The 19227-nt window shown below is 45.6% G+C and overlaps 1 long non-coding RNA gene across 1 annotated transcript in view; it reads left to right on the top strand.

The window, feature by feature from the left end:
- Positions 1–19227, top strand: part of LOC118143783 (uncharacterized) — a 78193-nt gene that overhangs the window by 7860 nt on the left and 51106 nt on the right. Inside the window, exon 2 of the long non-coding RNA XR_004728207.3 lies at positions 8402–8495. This is a non-coding gene — a long non-coding RNA (uncharacterized LOC118143783). The remainder of the gene's footprint in view (positions 1–8401; positions 8496–19227) is intronic.

The raw sequence follows: 19227 nt of genomic DNA, 5'->3' as shown, positions 1-19227 counted from the left end.
CAACATGCGCACACCACTTCAACATGCGCACACCACTTCAACACGCACACACCACTTCAACATGCACACAACACTTGAAACCACTTCAACATGCACGTACCACTTCAACATGTCAGACCATGTCAACATGCACACAACACTTGAAACCATTTCAACATGCACACACCACTTCAACATGTCAGACCATGTCAACATGCACACAACACTTGAAACCATTTCAACATGCACACACCACTTCAACATGTCAGACCATGTCAACATGCACACAACACTTGAAACCACTTCAACATGCACACACCACTTCAACATGTCAGACCATGTCAACATGCACATAACACTTGAAACCACTTCAACATGCACACACCACTTCAACATGCGCACACCACTTCAACACGCACCCACCATTTCAACATGCACACACCACTTCAACATGCACACACCATTTCAACATGCACACACCACTTCAACATGCACACACCATTTCAACATGCACACACCACTTCAACATGCACACACCATTTCAACATGCACACACCATTTCAACATGCACACACCACTTCAACATGCACACACCATTTCAACATGCACACACCATTTCAACATGCACACACCATTTCAACATGCACACACCACTTCAACATGCACACACCACTTCAACATGCACACACCATTTCAACATGCACACACCACTTCAACATGCACACACCACTTCAACATGCGCACACCATTTCAACATGCGCACACCACTTCAACATGCACATACCACTTCAAACCACTTCAACATGCGCAGACCACTTCAACATGCACACACCACTTCAACATCAGACCACGTCAGCATGCATAACCACTTCAACATGCACAGACTTCAACACGCACACACCACTTCAACATGTCAGACCATGTCAACATGCACATAACACTTGAAACCACTTCAACATGCACACACCACTTCAACATGCATAACCACTTCAACATGCATGACCATTTCAACATGCACACACCACTTCAACATATGCATACCACTTCTCCACGTCCATACCACTTCTACATGTGCAGACCACTTCCACACTCACAGACACTTCAACATGCACAGACTACTTCATACCACTTCAAGATGCATATACCAATCTGGTTGTGGAGGATGCCTTAATCTCCAATGACTTGTTTATGAAGGGCTGTGTGGTTCTCTCCTGCTCTCCCCATCTCCCTCTTTGCAGGGAAGAGTAGAGGGATATGAGGGCCAGTAGAGATGACCCACCAAGTGGCAGAGAAAGTCAGTGCCATGATCTGACTCCAGAATGGTTGCTCAGGTGGGCATCTGCTTTGGTGGCAGTCAAGGAAGCAGCCTCTATGGTGTTAATTGTTGAATTAATACCAGAAGCTTCAGGGGAACTGTGGCTAATTCTCCCCACCTTTGGATGCCTTTTACTAAGAAAGTTAGAACCCTTGCATTCTGCATCAGAACCTATCTTCACAATATTGCTGCAAGACAGACTTTGTCCCTATTTTGCAGATGAAGGAATTGACGCCTTAGGGAGTCATGTGAACAGACTCATCACACAAGGAGGGTCATAGCAGAACTGACCTGAGACCACCAGGGCTCTCTACACCTCAGTCTTCATCCATTAGATTCTACCTGTTTTCCACAGGGGATGACTTGGCCCACCAGGCCATGTGGCAACATCTGAAAATATTTTTGGTTGTCACAACTGGATAGGCAGTGTGCTGGCATTTGATGAGAGAAGCCAGGGCTGCAGCTACATATCCTCCAATGCACAGGACTGACCCCCACGACAAGGAATTCATCTGCCCAACTCTCAGCAGTGCTGAGGTTGAGAAACTACTTTAGATGGAACTTCTCACCACCCAGAAAGGACTCAAGGACGACTTTTAAGAAGAAAGTGCTGAGTTGGAGCCCTGCCATGCTTGAGCATCCATTTTCCCCTGTTGAGGACCACTGTCCTGGAGCAAGTTCCCCCAAACTTCTGTGAGGACAAGAAGCATCAAGTCACCTGTTTGAGCTGTAGTTTCTTCATCCCCTCTGCTGGAGATCCTGATCCAGTCTTTTTAAACCAATTTCTAAAACTATTTTTAAGAAAAGAATTTGCAATCTGAGTGTCTCAGGTGGTTGTTATTACCAGGAAAGTCTGGAAACTGCCTTAAACAGCTTCAACACATACACATCGCTTGGATGGGGCTGGTCTTCTGTCGACAATGCTCATGGTTTAAGCGGGTTACCTCCTTTCTTTCGCCACAATGATGTAGAAGCTCGATGCTTGACAGAGCACTATGAGAGCATGTTAAATTAACTGGCACGTGGATGACTCAGAGGTTCCACCCCCTTGGAGGCATATTTTTGAATAGGGGAGCTTCCTTCCATCCTGTTGCTGATGGACAGTAAGAGGAGATGATGAAGCACTGACCAGTGCTCAGAAGACCTGGACTGGGGTCTCAGCTAATGGTGTGTCCCTGGACAAGAGACTTCAGTGTCCTAAGCCTCAGTTTTCTCATCAGCAAATCAGGCCTACAAGGGCATGTTCGTTCTATCTTTCAGGGCAGCCATGAGGAGTAGGGAGATGGTGCCCACCAGGGATCGTTTTCTGGCTGTGCATCAGAATCCACCCACGGCGGGCCTTTTTTTTTTTTTTTTTAGACAGAGTCTCACTCTGTTACCCCGGCTGGAGTGCAATGGCTAATCTCGGCTCACTGCAACCTCTGCCTCCTGGGTTCAAGCCATTCTCCTGCCTCAGCCTCCCAAGCAGCTGGATTACAGTTGCCCACCATCGTGCCCAGCTAATTTTTTTGTATTTTTAGTAGAGACAGGGTTGTACCATGTTGGCCAGGCTGATTTCGAACTCCTGACATCAGGTGATCTACCCGCCTCGGCCTCCCAGAGTGCTGGGATTACACTTTGGGCCTTTTTAAAACTACAAACGCCCAGGTCACATTCAAGACTACTCACTCATTCTTGGAGATAAGGCCCACATTTGAAAAGTAGTGCTCCTTTAAGAAGTGTCACAGGCTGCTGGGCGCGGTGGCTCGCACCTGTAATCCCAGCACTTTGGGAGGCTGAGGAGAGCAGATCACCTGAGGTTAAGAGTTTGAGACCAGCCTGACCAACACAGAGAAATCCCGTCTCTACTAAAAATACAAAGTTAGCTGGGTGTGGTGGTGCATGACGGTGATCCCAGCTACTCAGGAGGCTGAGGCAGGAGAATCACTTGAAGTCGGGAGGTAGAGGTTGCAGTGAGCCCAGATGGCACCATTGCACTCCAGCCTGGGCAACAAGAGCCGAACTCCATCTCAAAAAAAAAAAAAAAGTGTCACAGGTGAGTCTAGAAAACTAGAACGCTCTTCAGAAAGCACCTTGTAAACTAAAAAGTGCCGTTCAGATAAAAGGAATTGTTTGATTCACACGGATTGCTGATCCCAGCCGTAAATGGTGCTGTAGCCGTTTCCTACCTGGCCTTGTCAGATTACTGTACACATTTGACTACCTAAGCAGATGGTGCCATGTCTTGTGAATATTTTGAAAAAATAGGACAGGCTGCCATCTGCCTGCAGTGACTCTGGGTCTGCCTGTCTTTCCCAGAGGCAGTGGCAGTGACTGAATGTTCCCTGAGGATGCCTCTGGCACCAGGGAGCCTTGACAGTGTATCCTCTCAGGTCAGGGGCCGTTGTGGGTAGTGCTCATGCCAGCAAATGGGAAGGACACAGCTGCCCAACGTCCACCAGTGCAAGTTGTGGAAACAGGGGCCAGGCCCTGTGCTTGCCCATTTCCTTCTGCCAGAGGGGGTGGTCCCCCAGATAAGAGATGGAGCAAGGGGTTCTTCCTGCCTTCCCAGTGTCTCTACCCAGGGCCATAGGTGGTGACAACAGAAAGGAAGGGGCCTTGCTAAATATAGAGCTCTGTGCAGATGGGAGAATTGTTACGATTGCTTGTATATTGTCCTTAATATGACTATGGATTTCCTTCTTTCTCCCACTGAAGCAAGACCCAGGACAAGTTTGGCCCCATGTGGTTGCCCCCTGAAGAGTGGCTGTGCCCCTGTCCCATTACTACTCTGATCCTCATCCTGGGAGCAGGAGGAGGGCTGCGGGTTGGTGTGATGCTGGTCAGCAGGGTTCTCCCTTGCGGAAAGGGTAAGTGGCGGCCACTCTAGCTTTCGCTGGCTGGAGCCTAGGCAGTAATTCTCTTCTCGCAGGGACAGAGAGGAGCTACCTGCAGGTGATTATAGGAGATGGTGACCACAGCATCTCCCTGGGGAGCCTGCCGTGGGAAGCGCTCCTCCTGATTTGCAGTAGCCTCCACTCCTGCTTTGGAACCATGCCTCAGATCTTGCTGTCTTCCTAAAATGCTGGAAGCATATAGACCCATCAGCCTCTAACTACCCTTTTGGTTGTCCCTCTGCAGGCTGCTCCTCAAGCCCAGGTCTGCTGCCTTTGCCTAGTCTCAGGATGTCCAACTCCCCTGACTTTGCTAAGGTGTGCAATATTCTCCATTTGCTTTGTCCTTTCCTTTCTATTTTCCTACACCTTAGCATCTTCTGTTTCTGGACAGAAAACTACCCACTGCTGTCTGTTTGCCTGCCCCATGGAAATTGTTCCATCCCAGCCAGTTCTGCTGTGGGCTGGGAACCCTTTGCTAGGGAGAGCTTTGCGTCTGGGTCTTTGAGAATACACTAGGCCACAGGGCTCTCCTTTCAGCTCCCTTGGAGGCTGGGATATTCTTCTTGTACCTGGATGACTGGTCACTGTGCTCCTCTTAGGCCACTGTGCTGAAGAATTGAGGGACAAGGAGAGGCTGAGACCTTGGGTTAGAGGGTGATGGGAGATGTTTTTATCAAACTTTGTGGAATGGAATCAAATCACTCTGAGGAAAAAAATAATAAGAATAAGAAAGAATATTATTATAAAAGGAGAAATAAAGTTCATTTGCAGCCACTGTACTTAAACTTCTAGACCAGGATAATGCAGTCCTTTGGAATTCAGAATAGAGAGGAAATGATCACGTTAGTTGAAAATGTTGGTGAATCCTAAATATTATTTACATACCCACACACTCCAGCACATGCATATACACTCACAGACACATGCACATACAAACATTCAAACACATGCATCCCTGGTCTGGGGCACTCTGCCTTCATAGCTGTGTGCCAGTTTATGACCTGTGGTCTTCATTAGTTCCTGTTTGCATGCCCATGGAGCACGAATCCCTTATTATTTTCTCTGTTGCAAATGCAGAATTTAGGAGGGGGCTGGGTTGGCTATATTTTCTCATTCCCAAATCCTGTGATATAGGTTTCAGTCACTGTCCCCAGTGAGGCCCTCCCCTGCATATGGATCTCTCAAGGGCAGGGACTGTGCCTTATTCATTTTTGGGTCTCTAGTGCCTTGTATGGTGCCTGGCACAAAGTAGGTGCCCGCTAATTGTTTATGTCCCTGAAATTTGGAGTCTGACTCAAGGTAGTAAAATTTGGTGGAGACTGCTGCCTGTCCATCAAAACTCATGTCCTCTTGTTCCAGGGCACAACCTAGAATAACTTGCCCCCTCTGATGTTAGATCAGGCCATGGGGCTGAGATCTAATCACAGGACATAAACAGAAATGATGAGTGCACCTTACACATCTGGCTTGTCAAAACCTCCCCTGTCTCCTCTGTGTCCTTTTTCCCTCTGGCTGGTTGAAATGCCCATTTCCAGGGAAGCCTTAGAACTCAAATACTGAAGATAGCAGAACAGCTGGTGGCTTGAGCTCTGAGTGACTACATGGAGCAGAGCTGTGCTTTGGAAACCCATCTAGACCATCAGAAGGAAATAGACTTCTTATTCTTCAGGCCACTGAATGCATCATGTCTGTTTGTTCTTAGAGCTGTGCCTCCCCCAGCTGATGCTCACCATGTGACTGTGGGCCTGGTTGGAGGCTCTGGACTCACAATGGAAGGCTGTGTGTTCATGGAGCCATGCTGTCGGATTGCGCAGAGAGCCCATATGCTCTTGGACGCATGTTTTGCTTCTTTAGACTCCTGTTTTACAAGTCCCTTGCAGCAGGAACTGGGTTCTTGTTCTCAGAGGCATAAGAGAAATAAGGCTAGGGAATTCCTTCCTGGAAACCAGACCCCCAGGCTGTTAGTCTGACTCTGATGCTGTCTGCTGTGGGGCCCTCTGTGGGTCCCTATTCTGCTCTACTTGTTTTCCCATTTGAAAAGTTAAAGTAATCAGGGTGCTGTGTGTCCCTGTGGGATAAGAAGGGAGGATTTATTAAGGACAGTGTCTTAAGGACTGAAATTTTGTTTAGAGGAGAGAGAGCCCTGGGGAGAAGCCAGGGGACATGGCAGGAACGCGGATCAGATCAAAGGGCCTGTCAGTCAGGGATGTCGGCAGGTGCTGCTTCCTTCTTCAAGTCACGTGGTTATCTCAGCTGCAGTGTTTGGCCCCATCCCAGGGCCCAGGGTTTCCTCTTGTCCTGTCACCAGTGGTCCACAAGCTGTACAGCCAGTGGCTGGGGCGGGCAGCTCACATGGCCCTGGATGCTTGGAGTATCTTTTTGACCAATGACTAACTCTCTGTGGGGGACCCAACAATCCCCAAGTGGAGTTGGTTATAGGAAGGGCTATAAAGAAATGCATTTGAGGCAAATAGAAAAGTTCATTTAAAGATGAAAATAACTTTTTTTACATCATAAAAGAAATGCATGATTATAGTAGAAAATGGGAAAATTCAAATACTTATAAGGAAAAAAAATAAGTGCTGCAATTCCATCCCTCAGAGATTACCACTGTCAATACTTTTAATGTGACTTTCATTCTCCTCTCCTTCCTTCCTCTCCCCTCCCTCTCCTTCCCCCACCTCGTTCTCCCTCCCTTTCTCTTTCTCCCATCTGATAAATCCCTATTATTCTATGTATCCAGTTATATTTAAACAATATGAAATTCTATTCTACGTCTTTTCTATATCTGCTCAGTTATCATACTTCCACGTCAACAAATGGAGCATTATTTTAAGTAGCAGAAATATGTTCTATTATATGGCTGAAGGATGGGCAAGTTTCTGTTATTTTTGCTCCCTGCAGAAGCTCTATGTCCTCGGCACTCAAAGTGTGGTCCCCCAGCCAGCAGCATCAACATCATCTGGGAGCTTGATAGAAATGCAGAACCTCAGGCCCCCTCCCAAGCTGCTGAGAGGGAATGTGCATTTTAACAAGATACCCAGGTGACTCATGGGCACATGAAGGTTTGAGAGGCTGGGCATGGTGGCTCATGCCTGTAATCCCAGCACTTTGGGAGGCCAAGGTGAGTGATCGCCTGAGGTCAGGAGTTCAAGACCAGCCTGGCCAGCATGGCAAAACCCCATCTCTACTAAAAATACAAAAATTAGCCAGCTGTGATGATGCACCCCTGTAATCCCTGCTACTCAGCAGGCTGAGGCAGGAGAATCATTTGAACCCAGGAGGCAGAGGTTGCAGTAAGCTGAGATCACACCACCGTACTCCAGTCTGGGCAATGGAGTGAGACTCCATCTCAAAAAAAATTTGAGAAGCACTGGTTCAGCTGCGTGTCCAGGAAATAGGAACACAGATGCTAGTGAGTGCTGTATTAGCTCCTCTGTCCACTTATTCCCAAATAGCTTTCTGAGGCAAATGTCATCACTTTCCCTGCTTTGGATGTGATGTGGGAAACTGAGGCACAGAGAGCTTCAGCTACCTGCCTAAGGTCACAAAGCTGGGCAAGCAAAACAGGGACTCTGTGTGCCTCCCCATGGCCCCTGGTGTGATGGGAAGAGCCCTTGAGTAGAAATCAGCAGACCCAGGCCCTGAACTTGACAATTATGAGAAGTTGGATAATCCATGCAGTATTTAGGAACCTGAATGTCTTCTTCAATGTTACAAGCACTAGTCTTATGTGAAATAATATGTCAGAAAAAACATTTCAAGCTTTCTTTTATTAGTAACTTGTATTCAATCAGAATCTCTAGAAGCCCTTCCTCTCTTCCCTGTGATATAAAGTTAAGGATAAATAATGACAGTGGTGTCCCTAATTTAGAAGGACAGGCATCCTGATCAGAGAAATAATGTACATGAGATTCTAAGACATAAGATAGCTTAAAAATATTAACTAATGTAACAAGCCACTCTATGGTCAAAGCTTAAGTACTAAAAACAAAAAACCAGAAGGAAAATGTCCTATAGGACCCTGGGTGAGTTCTTGCAGTGGGCTGGATATTTATGTGTCCCCTTCCTCCAAGAATGGATTTGTTGAAATCCTAACCCCAAGGCGATGGTATCAGAAGGTGGGGCCTTTGGGAGGTGATTAGGCCTTTAGGGTAGAACTCTCATGAATGGAATTAGTGCCCATATAAAAGAGGCCCCAGAGAGCTCATTCACTCCTTCTGTCATGTAGGACCCAGCAAAAAGGTACCTTCTATGAACCAGAAGACCAGCCCTCACCAGATGCTGAATCTTCTTTGATCTTGGACTTCTCAGCCTCTGGAACTGTGAGCAATAGATTTCTGTTGTTTATAAAACACCCAGTTTACAGTATTTTGTTACAGCAGCCGAACAGACTAAGACATCCCTTTATTTTCTGGGGTTCCATCTGTGGAATAAAAAAGATTATCACCACCTCTCTAGCGCTAGGGGGGAGGGAGATTTGGGCCTTTCACAATAGTTGTGCTTACACTGAAAGCTAAGGGCTGTAGTTGGGGCTGGTCATTGGACCAGGATTAGGGCCAATCTCCCAGGGAGCTTGGGAGCACTTCTTGACTGCTGTCCCACAAGGACGGGGGGCCCAGAGAATCCGACTGCTGGAAGTTTCTTCTCATTCAACAATAATTGGCCAACTGGCAGATACTTCTCCAGGCAGGCCAACTAGGCTGACCCCTACAGGGAGGGAGAGGTGCCCCTGGTCAGCATCCTCATTAGTGGGGGAGTCCAGTGAGCTCAGGAGTGCTAGTCTGGGCCTTTGCCTAGAGGAAGGTGGTATCGCTCCCACTCTGATATTAACTGAACATTGTTATATCTCCTTTGTAATTCGCGCTGTGCAAACCTCTGCTCACAGGACCAGGAAGTCTCCCAAACTATCCTCTTTCTCCCTCCCTCCATGTCATCCCCGTACCCACAATCACTGCGTCCTGAGGATTCTACCACTTGCATAAATACCTCCTCTGCTCCCCAGGGCTGAACTGGGATGAGGTTAATAAGGTTCCTAGGGTGTAAAATTTATGGAGACAATCGCACCCAGAGATTGTGTAAGTCCTGGCCTGCCTCCTCCTCACAAGCCTCATCACTGTCACCACCTCCTAACTATGCTCCCTGTCTCCTGTCTTGTCTCCACCCAGTACATTTTTCATATGGCAACTGGAATTTTCTAGAGCAGATCACATCTGATCACATTATTCTCTCGCACAATGGGCTGTGCTTTTACCCAGCACTGGCATATAGATAAAACCTTTGTGGTTTGGACCCTACCTGTGGTTTTACTATTCCTGCTATTTATACCCTACATTTCCACTGGATACTGAGTATTCCTAGAACAAGCCTGTCCCTGGCATCCTTCTGACGTTTTTCTCATCTTGAAGGTTTGGAAATACTGATGCCCCTTAGCCTCCTTTCTCTCCCACCTAATTGGCAAACTCCTCCCACTTTCATACCCACTTTCGGCCCTCATGCCTCTTCCTGGAGTCTCCTTTCCAGAGTTTGTACCTCTGTTTCCCCGTGGTGCCGCATGCCGCTGTGTCAGCATTTTACGAGACTAGCTACTCGCATCGTCTCTCTTCCACCGGACATCGGAATCTTGCAGAACTGTCCGTTTCTTTTTCATCTTTACACCGCAGGGCCTCATCGAGTGACTTGTAGGAACAGATTTCAGTACTGGCTTCCTTTCTAAATGGAAACTGGCTCTGGGGGAGATTCTGAAATATGTGGAGAGGGCAGGCAAAGAGGTAAAAACAAGTGTTTTTCAGATTCTGGAGGAAGTGGAGTTTAGGAAAAGCAGCTTTTTCTTTTGTCATCGCTTGTAGAGAGCCTAAATTGAAGTCTTGACCCCAGTTACTGCAGGAGGAATTTGGCTTGGTCCTTTACAATTCCCCCTCAAGGTCAAATGCTCTTCCTTCAGATCCTTTTTTGTTTTCACTTTTTATTTTGAAAGAATTTAAAACTTAAAGGTTTTTAAAAGTACAAAGAATTCCCTTATGTTACCTGTCCAGATTCAATCATTGTTAGTATTTCTCTAAAGATCTCATTAGTCTTCTGAACGCTTTGAGAGTAACTTCCCTCCATAAAGTCCCTTTACCCTTTAATAATTTAGTGTGTATTTCCTAAGAGCAAGGACATTATCTTCCAAAACCTCATGACAAATATTGAAATCAAGGCATTTCACAATGATGTGACTATTTTCAGTTAGTCTGCAGTCCATAGTCCAGCTTCACCAGTGGTTCCAATAATGTCCATTATAGCAATTTTGCGGGGTGTTCAGAATCCAATCCAGGATCACACATTGCTGTTGTAATGGTATTTCTTTATTTTCTTTTAATTTAAAACAGTTCCTCAACCTTTTCTTGTGTTTCGTGACCTTGACATTTTTGAAGAGTACGGGTCAGTTAATTTGCATAATGTCCATGGGTTTGGACCTGTCTGAGGTTTCTGCTAGGTTAGAAAGGCTGTGCCATGGGGAAGCCTCACATCAGGAAGCAAGGATGGGGGTTTGTCTCATCATTGAAGACATCAGCTTCAATCCCTTGGTTAAATTGGCATCTGCCAGGTTACTCTGCTGCTACAGATTTCTTTTCTTTTGTAATTGACCAGTAACCTGTTGGGGAGATACATTGAAACCATGTAAATATCCTGCTACTCAACAACTTCCACCCTCAGATATTTTTCCTCAGGTATTCCTGCACTCTGTCACCACCCTCTCTCTTCAGCAGTTTTCTTTCCTGGGGACTCTGGCAAAACTCTCTCCTCTGAATGGTTTTGGGGTACACACAGGGCCTGGACTCTCTAGGATTTGGTTTCGGACTCTCTGGGGGTGGGCAGGGATCTTGGTTGTCTCCAATCTATACAGTTCTTGAACTTCTCGGCATACAGCCCCTCTTGGGTTAGGGATCCCACAGCTGACTCTTCAGCATCACAGTTTATTGTTTGACTGCCGTTTTCTTCCCATACCTTCCTTTCAACTCTCTCAGGAGAATTTCTTCTCGTGCCACGTCTCCTCCCTGAGTTGGGCTGAGGGCTTGGATCTCCCTGGGGGCTCTCCCTTAGTCACTTGAGACTCCAGGAATCTGCCTCAGCTTCTTGACCACAGTTCTGGCTTTCCCATGCCCTGCTTCTAATACGAGTTAACCTTTAGACTATCCTGCCTGCTTTTAGTCTGTTGAACCTACTTTTTGTTCATTTGTCCATCTGTCCATTCATCCTTTCTCTATCCACCCCCAGCCCCCTATGCATCCACTCATCTACCCATTTATCCCTCCATCCATCCACCTCCCAACTCCCTATGCATCCACTCATCCATCCATCCATCTATTCATGCATCCACCCATCCAGTATCCTTTATATCCTAGGCATGTGCAGAGCAACAGGGGGATAGAAATGACTTAGATGCCAGTCATAGGCTTTGTGGAGCTTGGAGCTCACAGTCTAAAATGGAGACAGACACTGGAACAAAGAAAAACAAACAAACATAGCACAATCTACACTAGAGGTTTGCAGAGCAGAAAGGAGGGAGCATCCAATTCCACCTGCATCCAAAACACACTTCATGGTGGAGAGGGTGCTAGAGCTACTTGTTGAAGGTTGAATGGGAGTTTGTTGGGAAGAGAAGAGCCCCTGCACAGAGGGGATGGTATGTGCCAAGACCAGGCTTGAGCAGGCAGAGGCTTGAGCAGACAGAAGGGATGGGGGAGCAGCAGAATGCAGTGTGAGTCTATGCAGGCAGACCTGTTTGAGGTGAGACTGGACAGAGACCCTGGGGACAGCCCCTTAGAATCCTTTCCTGTCACACAGAGTAGTGCTGACATTATCCTTTAAGCTAAATGGAACGCAGATTTAGCAGAGGAGTGATAGGCACCAAATAGCTTCATTTTTATCCTGGTGCTTCTGGCCAGTGATGGAGGATAGACTGAGTGGGGAGATATGGGGATCAGACACAGGTGGGGCCCCAGGTGAGAAGCAGCAAGAGTCCCCATGGTGGCAGTGAAGGCCAGGATGAGGGGAATTTGGAGACATTTCTAGCATAGAATCAACAGGGCTTGGTGAATAATTTGATGTGGGATAAGGGAAAAGGGGCTGTCCAGGAGGTGTCTGTGGTGATCCCTTCCAGATTTCTCTTTAGAGTGAGTGGATAGTAGGTTAACTTGTAGAGAGGAGGAGTATAAACAAGGAACAGGTTCGGGGTGGAGAAGCGATGAGCCCAATCATGCTGCCTCCTCGCGGCTCTGGTCACCTGGATTGTATGCCTCACACTTACTGTCTGCGAAATGCCCCAGCTTCTTCCTAGAACAGTCTCCTAAAATCATAAAGGTGATGACCTGAGCTCAATGAAAATGAGAAGCTGGTGACTCTGTTTGCTCTCAAGATGACAGAACTGCCTAAACGTGAATATGCTGGTTCCTCTCTCTACCTTGACATGGTGCGACAAAAGCAAAGTCAGACTCAGACCCCAGCGCAGGCACTTAGAAAAAAACAGCAAAATTCATTATCATGAAGTTTCAAGCTGGGAGATGGCCCCACCGCAGGGCTCCCCAAAACAGTTTCAGATCATATACATGCCAAAGTATATACACACTGGAAGTTAACTGTTACCTTCATCTCTCCTACAGCATCAAATCTCTGTAATACTTTACTGGAAAATGCTGGGGTTCTAGGCTCTCAGTTCTCCAGGCCTGCAGAGAGTACTCCCTCAGCCCTGTGGCCCCCTTCCTGTCTGTTGTACTAACACAGGTGTGTAGGCGTTGCTTTTTCCACACATTTCTGGGTTTGTATAGCTCTCTGATGCATGGAACTTTTAGCAGGAAAAGGACATGTAGTGGAGAGGGACTTCTGATTTCCCCTGAGAAGTGCCGTCTTCCTTCAGTGTTTTCCTCTCAAGGAGGGGCTGGTGGGGAGGGGAGATCATATTATCCCCTATTGCTTGGTAACCATGGATACTGCCTGTGGGAGGCCTTTTTCCCCTGCTCTGTCCAGTGCCTTAGCCACTGGCCCCATGCAGCTCTCTGAGTTTAAATTTTAATTAACAAAAATTCAATAAAGTTAAAAATTCAGTTTCTCAGTGGCACTAGCCACATTGTAAATGCTCCACAGCCACATGTGGTTGGTGGCTATGTATTGGACAGCATAGATAGGGAACATTTCCATCAGCACAGAGAGTTCTATCAGACAGCACTATTTTTTTGTTTTTTTGAGACAGAGTTTTGTTCTTATTGCCCAGGCTGGAGTGCAAGGGCACAATCTCAGCTCACCGCAACTTCCGCCTCCCAAGCATTTCTCCTGCCTCTGCCTTCTGAGTAGCTGGGATTACAGGCACCCACCACCATGCCCAGCTAATTTTTTCTTTTTTGTATTTTTAGTAGAGACAGGGTTTCTCCATGTTGGTCAGGCTAGTCTTGAACTCCTGACTTCAGGTGATCTGCCTGCCTCAGCCTCCCAAAGTGCTGAGATTACAGGCTTGAGTCACTGTGCCCGGCTAAGGATAGCACTGTTTTATCACAACACCCCCAGATATTACTTGAAAGCTGTAGGACCTAGCATCCTTCCACTCTCAAATTGTGCTTTTTAGAGGCTGGAAATCCACCACGGACCTTAGGTTAGGAGAGGACAGGAAGGCCACAACCCCCAGGGGCCTTATGGGTGCTGTATAGGAACTGGGTGAGGAGCCAACGGGACACAGTCTGATGGAGCTAAAATAGGAAAAGTGACCCCTGAGGTAACTCCCTGCAGGGTGGGCTCTAGCAGCTTTCTCCAGGGCAGGAAGTGCTACAGGAGTTTGGGAAACACAGGCGGCCTAGCCAGACCCCTGGCTCACTATTGAGGCTGGTCTCCTAGTATGGGGGCACCTGCTTGCCAAGCCCTTCCTCGCTGCTCTGTGGTCTCTGAAAAGCTGCTGTTGGGAGAAGCACAGTAGTCACTGACTCACTGCAGTCAAATCACTGTCAGGCTTTGGTTTCTCTATCTTTAAAATGCATTCCGGGCCAGGCGCGGTGGCTCACACCTGTAATCCCAGCACTTTGGGAGGCCAAGGCGGGTGGATCACGAGGTCAAGAGATCGAGACCATCCTGGTCAACATGGTGAAACCCCGTCTCTACTAAAAATACAAAAAATTAGCCGGGCGTGGTGGTGTGTGCCTGTAATCCCAGCTACTCAGGAGGCTGAGGCAGGAGAATTGCCTGAACCCAGGAGGTGGAGGTTGCGGTGAGCCGAGATTGTACCATTGCACTCCAGCCTGGGTAACGAGAGCGAAACTCCGTCTCAAAAAAAAAAAAAAAATGCATTCTACAAGCTGAATTGAGTCTAGATACAGCATGAATACCACTCTGGGGACAGGTCACTGAGATGAATTGGGTGGAAATTTTGTATGGGAAAATCTCCACAAAGGGACCTGTCTGAGGGCTGCCTGGATGGAGGTCCACTCCTGCTGCCTGCACTTTCTCTCTGTCATTCCTTCTATGAAAAACTGTGGACAGAGGAGGCTGTGTCTCCCCTCACTGTCCTTTGGTCTCCTCGGCAACGCTCATGCCCCTTCAGCGAGCCCTCTCCCAGGTCTTTTGTGGCTAGACTTTCTTGGCAAAAAGCCACGAGTAAGACGTGGAAATGCAGAAGAAATACAACCCACAGGCAAAGGCTTTCTTTTTCGGCAGCTAGAGGGATGCTGAAGAAGGCTGCTACCTTTGTGAACTTCTCCATCCTTCTGAGCAGCTCACAGTGTTTTGGATGCTCCATTGCATTAGTCAAAGTGATTTTGTTGTTGGTGATGGTATTCTTCCTCTTTCTGGGAGAAGAGAAGAAATTGGACTTTTCTTTTTTTGAGATGGAGTCTTGCTCTGTTGCCCAGGCTGAAGTGTAGTGGCATGATCTCTGCTTACTGCAACCTCCGCCTCCTGGGTTCAAGTGATTCTTGTGCCTCAGCCTCCTGAGTAGCTGGGATTATAGGCACCCGCCACCACACTCAGCTAACTTTTGCATTTTTTTTTTAATAGATGGGGTTTTACCACGTTGGCCAGGCTGGTCTCGAACTCCTGACCCCAAGTCACCCTTCTTGGCCTCCCAAAGTGCTGCGATTACAGGCGTGAGCCACCGCGCCCAGCAAGAAATGGGTCTTATTCACTGCCAGGCTCAGGCTTGCAGGCCTCCTTATGCCCTCTCTATCCCCTTCACCAACTCAGGACCTTTTAATTGGGCAAACAAAAATATACAGTGGATGGTAGAGTCAGCCAAAATCTGTTTTAGGGCAGACAACAGGCAAAGGGTCACAACAACTAAGAAAGGTAAAACATTCATGGCAGAGTAAGGCAAGAGTGAGGCCATCTTCCAGCAGGAGAAATTGGCAGCTACTGCCACAGTGAACGTTCCTTATCTTTAGGACAAAATATATTCCTATTGGACTACCTGACACAGAAGATAGTGTGGTATGGATGGATAATGTGAACGACAAATAATGTAAATATATTTGAAATAAACAAAACGCTTACACAGCTCAATGAGTTACTTGGAAACAAATTCTAGCTTGACTGTATTACTGAGCAAAACCTAAGTTGAAACAAAAATACCCTTTGTTTTTGACATGCATTTGGAGATAGGTAGGAAGACAATACTTTTTTTTTTTTTTAATTGACCTTCCCTTAAGGCTTGGTCATAGAAGTGTAAACAATGTAAATGAATTCACCATTGCCAGTTTTTATGCCCTATCTATGTTACCTGTGTATTCTGAGATCATCCATGTACCTGCCAAAATACCTGGGAAGGATTGCTGTATCACAGTTACATTTGAGTTCTTGGCAGGCAGAACTGAGGAAGAGTAATTTAGAACGTTTTACATCGTATTTGAAAGAAATCACTAGTATTTCCTTAAATAACAGGTTACAATGGAAAGATACTACCTGGAAACTACCTTTTTCACTTTGGTTCATTTTTATTTTTTGTGTATAATTTATATAGTTGTTTGATTATTTTGCTTATAGTGCAATCCTGCCACAAAGTATTAAAGCAGAAGATACTCATTGTGCCTTCAACATCAGCATTTTCCAAGTTTTATTCTTCTGCATCCACAGTATGTCAGTTCTTGAAATTAAAAAAAAAAAAAAAAGAGAGGAGAACAATCCAAGACGGCTGATCGCTAGCAGCTCAGGATTGCAGCTCCCAGTGAAAGCACAGAGAACGAGAGGATGCCACACTTTCAGACAAATTTTCGTTGCTCACGGAGTGGAAGATTCCCAGTGGAGGAACTGCACGGGTTGCCAGCGCGACTCTTGTGGCTGGCGCAGCGGTTTTGCCGGCACCTCGGCGCGGCAGCTCTTGGTGCAGAGTAAATGGGACTGGTTCCCCTTCTGACCGAGGTTTGGAGCTCCAGGAAGGCAGAGTCGCCTATTACGGATTCAAGAAGGAAGCCAGACTGGAGATTCCCAGGCAGAAAAGCACCATCAGTCTTAATGTCGCTGTTTTGGCCGGCACAGTGGGTTGCTCATATTTCGGCTCTGGGAATTAACAACTTGGACGACCACTCAGAGACCTAATTTGAAAGTTGGTAATTACAAAGACGACAGGTGGATAAATTTACAATAATGGGAAGAAACCAGCGTAAAAAGGCTGAGAAGACTCAAAATCAGAATGCCTCTCCCTCTAAAGAGGATCACAGTTCCTCATCAACAAGGGAAGAAGGCTTGATGGAGAATGAGCGCATCCCATTTACAGAATCAGGCTTCAGAAGATGGATAATAAGAAACTTCTGTGAGTTAAAAGAACATGTTGTAGCCCAATGTAAAGAAACTAAGAACTTTGAAAAAAGGTTTGATGAAATCCTAATGAGAATAGACAACTTAGAGAGGAATCTAAGTGAATTAATGGAACTGAAGAATACAATACAGGAACTCCGAGAAGTATGCACAGGTTTAAACACTCGAATTGTTCAAGCAGAAGAAAGGATATCAGAGGTAGAAGTCCAACTTAATGAAATAAAATGAGAAGACGAGATTAGAGAAAAAAGGATAAAAAGGAATGAGCAAAGTCTCCAAGAAATGTGGGACTATGTGAAAAGACCAAATTTATGTTTGATAGGTGCACCTGAATGCAACAGAGAGAATGAATCCAAGCTGGAAAATATTCTTCAGGATATTATTCAGGAAAATTTTCCTAAATTAGCAAAGCAGGTCAATATTCAACCCCAGGTAATACAGAGAACACCACAAAGATATTCCTCAAGAAGAGCAACCCCAAGGCACATAATCGTTAGATTCACCAGGGTTGAAACGAAGGAGAAAATACTAAGGGCAGCCAGAGAGAAAGGTCAGGTTAATTACAAAGGGAAGCCTATCAGACTTACAGCAGATCTCTCAGCAGAAACTCTACAAGCAAGAAGAGAGTGGGGGCCAATATTCAACATCCTCAAAGAACAGAACTTTCAGCCCAGAATTTCATATCCAGCCAAACTAAGTTTCACAACTGAAGGAAAAATAAAATCTTTTATGAACAAGCAAGTACTCAGAGATTTTATTACCACTAGGCCTGCTTTACAAGAGCTTCTGAAAGAAGCATTACACATAGAAAGAAACAACCAGTATTAGCCTTTCTAAAAATATACCAAAAAGTAAAGAGCATCAACATAAAGAAGAATTTACACCAACAAATGGATAAAACAGCCAGTTAACATCAAATGGCAGTAATCCTAAATTTAAATCGACTAAATCCCCCAATCAAAAGATACAGCCAAAACCCAACTGTATGCTACATCCAGACCCATTTCACATGCAAGGATACACAAAGATTCAAAACAAAGGGAGAGCAAAAATAAATAAATAAATAAAATCAGGAGTCGCAATTCTCGTATCTGATAAAATAGATTTTAAAGCAACAAAGATATAGTGGTAAAAGGATCAATGCAACAACAAGAGCTAACGATCCTAACACCCAGATACATAGAGACTTAGACTCAATGAGACAGAAAATTAATAAGGATATCCAGGACTCGAACTCAGATCCGGAACAAGTAAACTTAATATATATTTGTAGAGCTCCCCACTTCAAATACACAAAATATACATTCTTGTCAATACCACATCACACCTACTCATAGGTTTAAATGAAATATTGATTGGCCATTATTAATACCCATTTTTTTTTTTAGAATAAAGCAACATTTCCGTTCTCTCTCCCTCTTTTTCTTCCTCTTTCTTCCTCTCCTTCACTCCTTTTTTTTTCTTTCCTTCTCTCAAAAAAAGAAAAAAAGAAATCAACTTGTAGACCTCTAGATCCAGGTTGGCAATGTCTCTCTCATTGCCTGATTTCCTTCCTTCCCTTCTCTCCCTCCCTCCCTCCCTTCCTCCCTCCCTCCCTCCCTCCCTTCCTGCCTTCCTCACTTCTTCCCTTCCTAAAAAATAAATAAATAAATAAATAAAATAAAAAAAGAGAATAAAACTCTTGTAAGCATGCAGATGTCTATAACTACAATGGTACTAGATGGGAAGGAGACAATGGCAGAGGGGAAGAAAGTGGACATGCCCATTTGCAGGGAAGGTGGTTCAAGTTTTTGGATTTAGAAACTAGTTCCCCAGAGAAGCTGGCTGTAATGGAATTTCCAGAAAATTTCCTTTGCCCTCCAAAAAGGACCTGAAAAGTTCCAATCCAAACTTTGGGAAACAACAGTTATGAGATGCTATAAATGAAGATAAAGGCAGAAGGAGAGGATGAATGTGTCTTCCATTTAGCTATAGCTCGTGGCCATGCCTCTTTAGCCATTGACGGAGCTGTTAAAAGCACTGAAGTACCAGAATTTCTTGGAAGAATAGCGGTAGAAAAGTAATGAACATCACACCTTATCTAAATCAGTAACAGGGCTTCATGGCCAGGAAAGTTTTCTGAATAGTAAGTGACTCTAGATTAGATGTCTCTTTTCAGCATTAAATGTAGCAGAATTAACAACACCAAAAAAGATTCACACATGGATATTCTGATAGCAGAAAATTACAAGGCAGAGGACTTAAAAGAATGAGGACAATGCTGGGGGTTCAACAGTATTCCACAGA

This window comes from Callithrix jacchus, chromosome 11 (assembly GCF_049354715.1).
Source record: "Callithrix jacchus isolate 240 chromosome 11, calJac240_pri, whole genome shotgun sequence".
NCBI lineage: Eukaryota > Metazoa > Chordata > Mammalia > Primates > Cebidae > Callithrix > Callithrix jacchus.
Note: the sequence above shows the minus strand (reverse complement) of the source record. Positions and strands in the feature narration are given on the sequence as shown.